An 8,987-nucleotide genomic window follows, 5' to 3' on the forward strand; every position below is an offset into this window, starting at 1 on the left:
CACACACACACACACACACACACACACACACACACACACACACAAAGACCAGAATCAAAACCAGAATTAAATGCAGCTTCTTGGTAACTACTTTTTCTCAGGTAGGCTCTGTTTTCTAGTGGCCAACAGTCGTGGTTCCTTTAAAATGCAGCTTCCTGGTTCATGCTAGAGGCACAGGCATGGCTCTTTTGAGAGGTCCTGCTACCAAAAACTTAAATAAGGTCTATGAGCACCAGGTGGCATGCTAGTTGGTGGGGGCATGGACTCAGAAATTTCCCAGAGTTGGGACAGTAAACATGGCTCCCAGAACTGGTGGTTAAATATACCTCCACCATGAGACTAGAATCTCAGAGGAGCCAGCACTAACACACCATGATTGAAGTTACACAGCATGATATTTTTGCTCATGCAGACAGAAAAGGTTACAGATACACAGTAAGAAAAGACTCAGATGGAAAAAAAATTCTCTAAACAGGTTGCAGTGTGTTTAAAAAATATACATAAGCTCAGGAGAGAGAAGAGAAAGAATGTATACAGTCTTAGATTAAAAATATAGTTTTAAAATAGTGAAATAAAGTCCTTAAAGGTGGAGTAAAGTAATATAAAGGAAATAAGCCACATAAAGATGGGAAATACACAGAGAGTCTGGATTATGGATATTATTGTACTGTCTTTAAATTTTTTGACTGCTAAGAGACCTTGGATCATGGAAACTGCTATCAATCTATATATTTTAATATCTTGATTTCAAAATTTAAATCAAAGTTTTGTCACTTTGGGAGAGAGTTTATGCTTTTATTTCCACAGAAAATTAGAAGCAGTAGATTCATTATGGGTTAGAGAAAATCAGGTTTGATCAAGGAAGAACCCCTGAAAAATCCTGGCTACAAACATAAAGAAATAAACCTAAAAGAACTCCAAGACATATGTGGTATATTTTATGTACCCAAACATAAAACAAACAAACAAACAAACAAAATCATCTTTGGCTGACTTATGTACAATACACAGTCTATACTTGTGTTAATGCAGTTATATATATTACCTTTAAAATGTATGTATTTTCAGAGCAAAAAGACCAGACAACAATGAAAATAGATGACCCAGGTAATCCAACATCTCAAAATGCTTCTGTTAGAGTCTCCTCAGAATTCTGCATCCAGAACAGCTTGAAGGCTACTGGCTGAGATGATCTAGCCTCACAAAATACTCCAGCAGAACTTGACCATAATCTTGAATTTTCTCAGGGTCTCCCAAAGATTACCAGGGCCCCCAGTCAACAGCAAATAGTCTAGAAAACTATGCCCACATTCCCAAAATATTGGTTATAAATGTTTGTTTTCATTTAAAAGGGTTGGCTATACATTGATATCGGTCATAGACAAAAAAAGAAAAGGTTTAACTTAAGAGTTAAATTCATAGATCTCTATACAAAAAAAAGGGGGGGTTATAGAGAAACTATGGGGAAAGGGTAGATATTGAATCTACTTTTATCCAAAAAAACACTATTAATCTTACTTATTTTACATTAGTATGGATTTTGGTTTATTGATACAAATTTTAAGTTAATTTTTTTATACTGCATATATATTTCTACTCTTGTTTAGGGTATTATGTTTATGCAGTTCTTTTAAAAATGTAGTATATAATTAATAACTACAGATTATTGCTCATCTATAATAGCAAACAGAATCATGTTAGTTAGGATTTCAAGGTCATACAGGGATATATTTTAGATAGATAGGTAATAATCTTCAAACACTTCAAAGACCTACAAAACATGGCATTTAAAATGTTTTAAGAACTTAGAATTTTCTTACCAGTGAGATACATCTGCTCCTTCGCAACACCAATTACTTCAAAGAGGATTATAGGAATCTATGAAATTGAATATGGAGTTTGTTTTCTTTGTGGCAACAGCTAACCACATGGGCAAAGACATTGCTCTTGCCTCAATTGCTGAGAGTTGCTGTCCAAACTTAACAAGCAAGGTGCAGGAACAGTGACTGCTGAACTTTGCCAAGACAAGGTAGGACAGTCCTTCAAAATTTCCTGCTTCACAAGGAAGCATTTCAGATATGCTGGGCCTGTAGGCCAAAATTGGATGCCTCAACATTACAGAGGAACTTTGGGTGACTCTCCAGGCAGTCTGATGTACCTGTGATTAGGCAATAAAATTTCACCCTTCTGGGGTGAATCAAAATGGAAGCTCTTTGCAGAGCTAACATGTATCATTTACTTCCAGAAATTGGACTGAAATACAGTTCACTGCTCCTTAAGTAGTGTAGACTCCCATTGGGTCTTCAAGCATGAAAACAACCACTGTTGTTGGTACAATGACATTGCATAGGATCTCTGAGAAAGAGAATGAGGTGCTATGTGACTGAAATAGTCACTTCTCTCGTTTCTCTGTTACATAAGAAAATAGAAAGAAAACAAATTGTAAGTATACCATTTAAAAGAAGTTTCTGATGAAATATTCCCCTTCCTGTCTCTCTTCATCTCTCTCCTTCCTTCTTCTCCTGCCTCTTCTTCTCTTCTCCACCACTCATCCCCTCTGTCAACAGGATGTATGTCCTTCCTACATAGCTATGGCTGACCTTGAAACCCATGATCCGTCTTCCTCAGCCTCCTGAGGCTGGGGTCATAGGTGTGTGTCTTTCATAAAGCATTCTTATTAATGTTCATAATGCAGCATGATTGGATGAAAAATGCAAGACTGATGTTTGAGATGATTGGGACAAGCTTGCATGAAAATATACTAATTGATAAAAGCCAGTGGGATCTACTCAGCACATCAGGCAGACACACCTGTTAAGAGTTAGTTCAGACTTTCACACATTTAATCCACAGTAGAAGCAACTCTTGTAACTACAGCATCATCTAGCACCATGGATGCTCTTGGTTTTCAGTGCAAGGGCTGTGGATTAGTTTGGTTTTTGGAAGAAATGGACACACACACAGCAAAACTGTCTTTATGCACTCAGTTGCTTATGTTCTAATTTCATTGGAATTTATTTATTCAAACTCTATTTTATCTTAATTAAAGGTCTGTTTTCCTGTAGGCACTTATTTTGTTTGTCTAACTACTTATGCTTCTAATATTTTTTTTTGTACTCTTGTATAGTCGAACAAGCTTTTCTGGGTTTTGTTGTTTGTTTGTGTTGTTGTTACTGTTGTTTTTTGATAACTCATTGACTTCTAGCTTTGGACCTCTGTATTTGCATGTTTAATATCCATACCTGAGGAGGTAGAAACAGTTTAAGAGGCTCCTTGAGCTGTAGTTGAAGCTCTCCCTTCACCAGGCTTGGCTCACTCTCTCACAGGCATCTTCTAGGCTTTCTCTATATGATTGACTCTCATTCTTTAAAGGGTTAAAGCAACACCACATTTCAAAACTATCATAAAAGCATCTGCCTCTGCTTGCAGCTTCTTCTTTTTTTATCTCCTTTAAAACCCTGCACACAGTTTCCACTTGACCGAAGCCACAGGAGATCAATTATCAAAGAATCATTGCCTTCTGAGAACTCTTAAAGGAAAACACTCCCCCTTCTGAAATGAGTTAGCAGAAACAGTAGGTTCCCCATTCACTCTACAGAACACTAAACATGTCAAATTGAATTTTATGTAGCATAAGGTTTGGGGTGTATTATTTCACCTATGGACTGGGCAGACCTGTGCATATGAAGCCAATGGCAGCATTTTGCTATACCTTCTTCTGTCACATTGCTGAGTTGCTTCTGTGACCAGCCACTGGTATATTCCAATGCTTCCTGCCCACAGGGATTAAAGTATCTGATTAATGGTTGTGATGACACATACTGTGATAAGCCATGTTAAGATGAAAATTATTGAAACTGTAATAGTCCAGGCAAGACAGTTACAGACCACCCTGCATATAAGGCCAAATTAGAATCCTTTATTAGCTACCCCAAAGTAAACTCTTGCCCCAAAGATCTTTAGGCATGAAGATCAGGGATACATCATAAATAAAGGAAAAAAAAACATAATACAGCACTGTCAGGTATAGGTCAGGGGAACCTGGTAACATCTGTTTTGTCTATACATTCAGCTGATAATTTATTTGGTAATACATCTATGTCATGATCATAGTCATGGAAAGTCCCAATTGTGCTGCCACACTCAGATGTTATTGTTCAGGGTGTTAAGGATAGAAAGGTACCTCAGCAGACATGATATGGAGTCTAGTAAGATAGTAAGATCTGAGAGAAAAAAAATGGAGTTACCCTCGAACTTCAGAAACAAATGTGCTTTGAGATCATGTGTGGGAAGGATTTTTTTTGTTTTTAATACGTAGATTTTTTTATGCTAATAATTTTTCTAAATCAGAGCTCATCTTATAACAACTCTTACTTCATTTAAATAGTACCACTGGACTTTAAAGAAGATGCCCATGCATGTACTTCATAGAGCGGGGCCTTCACCACACTAAAAACATTCCAGGAGACATATGAGAAAGAATCCAGTCTTAAGTCTTGCTTCCTCAGATTTCTTGTTTAGTGTTATTTCAGGGACCCTTTCCAGTGTGTCTATGTCATATATAATAACATGTATGTACATATCTAACATTTATAAATATTTAACATTTATTTAACATTATAAATATTTATAACATATATAAACATTTCAGAAAGAGGAAAATAAATTTGTGCCATGAAAGCTAGACATTACAAAATCAAATTATTGGTAAATGCTTGTAAATATGAAAATATCAATAAAATCTATTGACAAGTGCAGTGTGTCTAGTCTTCTCAGAACAGAACTAAAGCCGAGGACCAAGACTAAGTGTGAAGCAATTTTGTTTTCATGATATTTCAATAGAAATCATGCTGAATAATGAATGAGAAATAGCTCTTTCATAATTTCTTAGGAAAACTCACAGAAAGTATATTATATCAAACAGGACACATTTGTTCTTAAACAACATGTTTATCTACAAAAGGTAATTTTGTCCTCATAGATTGAATTCCAGTGGCCTCATTCAGGCCTCAAAAGTCATCCAAATTCAGCTTGGAGATCTGATTCCCTTTTCTTTTGGCTCGAAAATCAAGTGTAATGTTGCGCCCTGGCAAAGCTGGACTTCTGAAGTTTTAAATACCAAATCATCCTATTTAGTGGGATCCATGTGAAAAGCCTTGCACCAATGTTCCAAATACTAAGGTTCCCTTTGTAATACTTTTAAGTCAGTGCAATTCACTGTACTAAGTAACAGGTTTCACTGAGATGCTTCCATACATCCATATAACATACTTATCTTGTCTCACTCCCATTATCTTCTCTAATGCCATCCTGTCTATCACCTGTCCACTTTATAGCTCTTATTTAACCAAAACTTTTTAGATGTTCATCACAGAACCAGTTGCAGTCGCAGTTCGTGTGATATTGCATTGGTTTTAGCTTTTATGAAGAGAATGCTATGCTGAAGATTACATTTGGAAGCATAATGGAAAGTATTTACACTCATAGAACTAGCTATACTCACCAAGAGAGTACAGCCTGAGAAGTGAAGAGCCTAGAATTAGAGCACTATAGTACTTTAGTGTTAAGAGGTTGAGCCACAGTGACCCAGAAAGGCAACCAAGAAGGAGTAACGAATGTAAGACACAAGTCAATGGAAGGCCCTTCTGTGAAAGCAGACTAGCTAGGTTCTTTCCTAAAGTGGAGGTCTGAACCAAATGTCAATGAAAAGTGGGTGGAAGGGCAGTGAGGAGGATGCTGATGACTTCATAACAACAGTCTTGGTGAAGTGCAGGGAATTGAAGCTGGGCTGGACTGCTTTTATCCAAACAAAACATAAGCCAGAATGGGGAATAGACCTTTCCAGCATTTACTGAGGAAAAGACACGAATCAGAAGATAACTGCTGGACAAAAACTTTGAGTGATAAATATGGTTTTCTAGGGCTTGCTTTAATCCTAGCTCTCAGGAAGCAGAGGTAGGAAGGTCTCAATGGGTTCAAGGCCCCTGGGTCTACACAATGAGTTCTATGTTGACCAGGGCAACATAGTGAGACCCTGTCTCTAAAACAACAACATTAGAAAGGTTTTCTAACCCTATTCCTCATGCTCCCATCCCCCATCAAAGATGTCTTGATAGAGGGGGGCCTTCACGGGGTTAGGGAGAAACCTGGTGCCAGAGAAACTCCCAGGATTCCCAAAGGATGGCCTCAGCTAAGACACCTAGCAATAGTAGAGATGGTGCCTGAACTGACCATCTCCTGTAATCAGAAGGTGACTACCCTAATTGTCATTATAGAACTTCACCCAGTAACTGATGGAAGCAGATGCAGAGATCCACAACTAAGCACTGAGCTGATCTCTGAGAGTCCAGTGGAAGAGAGGGAGGGGGAATTATATAAGTAAGGGAGATCAAGATCATGATGGGAAAACCCACAGAGACATATGACCTGAGCTCCTGGGAACTCAAGGACTCTAGACCAACAGCAAGAGAGCCTGCACTGGACTGACCTAGGCCTTTTGCATGCGTGTGGGACAGTTGTGGATCTTGGTCTGTGATGCCCCTAGCAGTGGGACCAGGGTCTGTCCCTGGAGTGTGAGCTGGCTTCTTGGAACCTATTCCTTATGGTGGGATGCCTCACTCAGCCCTGATGCAGTGGGGAAGGAGCTTTGTCCTGCCTCAACTTGATGTGTCATACTTTGTTGACTCCCATGAGAGGAGTGGATGGAGGGGTGAGGGTAGAAAGGAGGTGGGAGAGGGAAAAGGAGGAGAAGCAGAAGGGGAAACTGTGGTTGGCATATAAAATAAATTTTAAAAAAGAAAAGTTTTCTAAGGTTAGAAATCTATATTTCACTGATGATAATGATCCAAAGAGAAGCAAAACTCGTTTACACCAAGGACAGGAGGGAACTACTGACATGATGAATAGAAGCAGGCCAGAGGAGATGGGGGCTTGTACAGCAGTGATGGGCTGGAGCAGACACTGATGCTGCAGCCTAATTGTTACAAATGGTCAGGGCACCTAGATGATGATTGTTCCAGTTTGCTGCTATAGCAAGAAGAAATAATACAAGCTGAAAGTCAGAATTGGGAAAGACTCTCTCTTCCTCTCTCTCTCTCTCTCTCTCTCTCTCTCTCTCTCTCTCTCTCTCTCTCTCTCTCTCTCATACACACACACACACACACACACACACACACACACACACACACACACACACACATATTTCCGGCCAACTAACTGTCTTGATAGCATTTTTATCAAAAATGTAACATAAACTTTTTTAAGAAAAAGTACTTTTTTAGTGCAGGGTCTACCTCATGCAGATTGTAATAGCACTAATCAACTTATTTCTTATAAAAGAATGTGTGTATGAGCATATCAAGCAAGAATGGAAACAGACTGCCTCTATCCTCAATGAAACTATTCATTTTCATTTTCTACAGAGTTGTTCAACTTGAAAAATGGCATGGCAATAATAATAACATTAAGTCCTGTTTACCCCCACATACTTGGGTTTTTGCTACATAATTTAATGGTCCCACCCACCCAATTCTGTCACCATCATTATTGCCATTGCTGCTATACTAAAGAGGATACCAAAATACAGAGACCTCAAAGAACTTTGTGAAACCATGTGGACAAAGAAATTTTGAAGGTGAGATCTTCCCCCAGGCAGTCTGAATGAGATGTAGACATTCAACCTCAGGAACAGACTTCCCAGTGGTCCCCTTCAAGTCCCAGCTCACAGATCAAACACATCTATTCAGGACTCGTGTACTGTTTCTAAATTTACTACTTTGCTGTATGAGGCTGCATCTGGGTGGGAGTATGGAATCATGTAAAATCTTTCTATTCTCATAGTGTACTGCCTACATATATGATGCTTCCCCAAGTCTACTCTAGTCCTTACTCTGCTCTTGTCTGGCCACAGACATTTCCTTTTAGTCTGTGTAGCTCTTATTTACCAAATTGACATTAAAATAGTATTTCTAAATATCTACAATTTTGAGACTCATTATTAAATCAAAAGATTTCCAAACCAGATTTTTTGGCAAGAATCAGAAAGAATAATTAAATCAGAAGATCTGAAAGTTGACTTATTTTCTAGAAGAATTAAAGGAAATGATTGAATCAAAATAATTAAAAATCTGATAATTATGGATGAAATGTAATTTTGTTTCTGCTGTTGTACAAGTAAAGCTATCACTGACACAAAATCTGTTCTGTATCCTGAGGCTAGCCTGTCACTGTGATTAGTGGCTATCATTATTTGTTTTCCGTCCTGCAGAAGTGAGTATTAGATAACATGTGCTCCTGAGAAAACAGCCTTCTTCAAGTGTTCCTTCCAGATCTGGGCCAGCTCTCTAGAGAAGCCAGGTTTTCATACTTGAAGATGGATCTATAAAGTGATGGATGCACAGGCACCAAAAAGCTTCTGGGAAAGTCTCTGAGAGGGTCAATCCTCCCATATGTCACTCATTGAAAGACAAATGAAGGAAGACAGCCACCCCACGCTCTCACCTGACTAAAGCCACACTGTAGCTACTGAACAGGGAAATGACTGTGAAAGTGAAGATGGACAAGAAACTCATGGAGAAGCTACTGCCTTTTGAAGTTTGAGAGCTATTCTTGCTCTAAAGGCCCAATCTTGCTAAGATAAGACCTCGTCAATCAGCTCAATGGGAAAATTGAGTTACAATGTGACCAAGGGTCAGATGGCTTCAAGATTATCCTTCAGGACATGCAGTTAAATAAAAATCAATCCAACAAATTCAATTCTTCCTTGATGTAAGACATAATTTTTTTTCTGGCCATTACCTTCACTTTTTCTAAGAAAAATGATGAAAGACTGCTTAAATAGTACTCCAGGGAAAGAGGTAAGGCACTTTGCAGAAAGATATTCCCCCTCTCTTTTCAGTGATCTTGTAAAACCCAATGTGTTGCTCACTCTCCTTGCTTAACCTGCTTCTTACATGCATGTGCTTTTAGATTTTCAGGTACTGCTACAG

The 8,987-nt window shown here is 38.5% G+C and overlaps 1 long non-coding RNA gene across 1 annotated transcript; it reads left to right on the forward strand.

Moving 5' to 3' along the window:
- Positions 1-1,429: 1,429 nt before the first annotated feature.
- Positions 1,430-8,754, forward strand: LOC143272370 (uncharacterized). Its single transcript, XR_013049879.1, has 2 exons — positions 1,430-7,633; positions 8,267-8,754. It is a non-coding gene; the product is annotated as an uncharacterized LOC143272370 (long non-coding RNA).
- The last annotated feature ends 233 nt before the right edge of the window (positions 8,755-8,987 follow it).

This window comes from Peromyscus maniculatus, chromosome 3 (genome assembly GCF_049852395.1).
Source record: "Peromyscus maniculatus bairdii isolate BWxNUB_F1_BW_parent chromosome 3, HU_Pman_BW_mat_3.1, whole genome shotgun sequence".
NCBI lineage: Eukaryota > Metazoa > Chordata > Mammalia > Rodentia > Cricetidae > Peromyscus > Peromyscus maniculatus.